This window comes from Octopus bimaculoides, chromosome 21, assembly GCF_001194135.2.
Source record: "Octopus bimaculoides isolate UCB-OBI-ISO-001 chromosome 21, ASM119413v2, whole genome shotgun sequence".
NCBI lineage: Eukaryota > Metazoa > Mollusca > Cephalopoda > Octopoda > Octopodidae > Octopus > Octopus bimaculoides.
Window position 1 is genome coordinate 2,702,697 of NC_069001.1, and position 294 is coordinate 2,702,990.

Below are 294 nucleotides of genomic sequence, written 5' to 3' on the forward strand. Positions count from 1 at the left end.
TGTCGCATCCTGTATTGAAAATCTATCTATCTGTCTTATTTCTTTATTGCCCACAAGGAGCTAAACATAGAGGGGACAAACAAGGACAGACAAAGGGATCAAGTCGATTACATCGACTCCAGTGCGTAACTGGTACTTAATTTATCGACTTCGAAAGGATGAAACGTAAAGTCGACCTCGGCGGAACTTGAACTCAGAACGTAGCGGCAGACGAAATACCGCTAAGCATTTCGCCCGGCGTGCTAACGTTTCTGCCAGCTCGCCGCCTTTCTATCTATCTATCTATCTATCTAT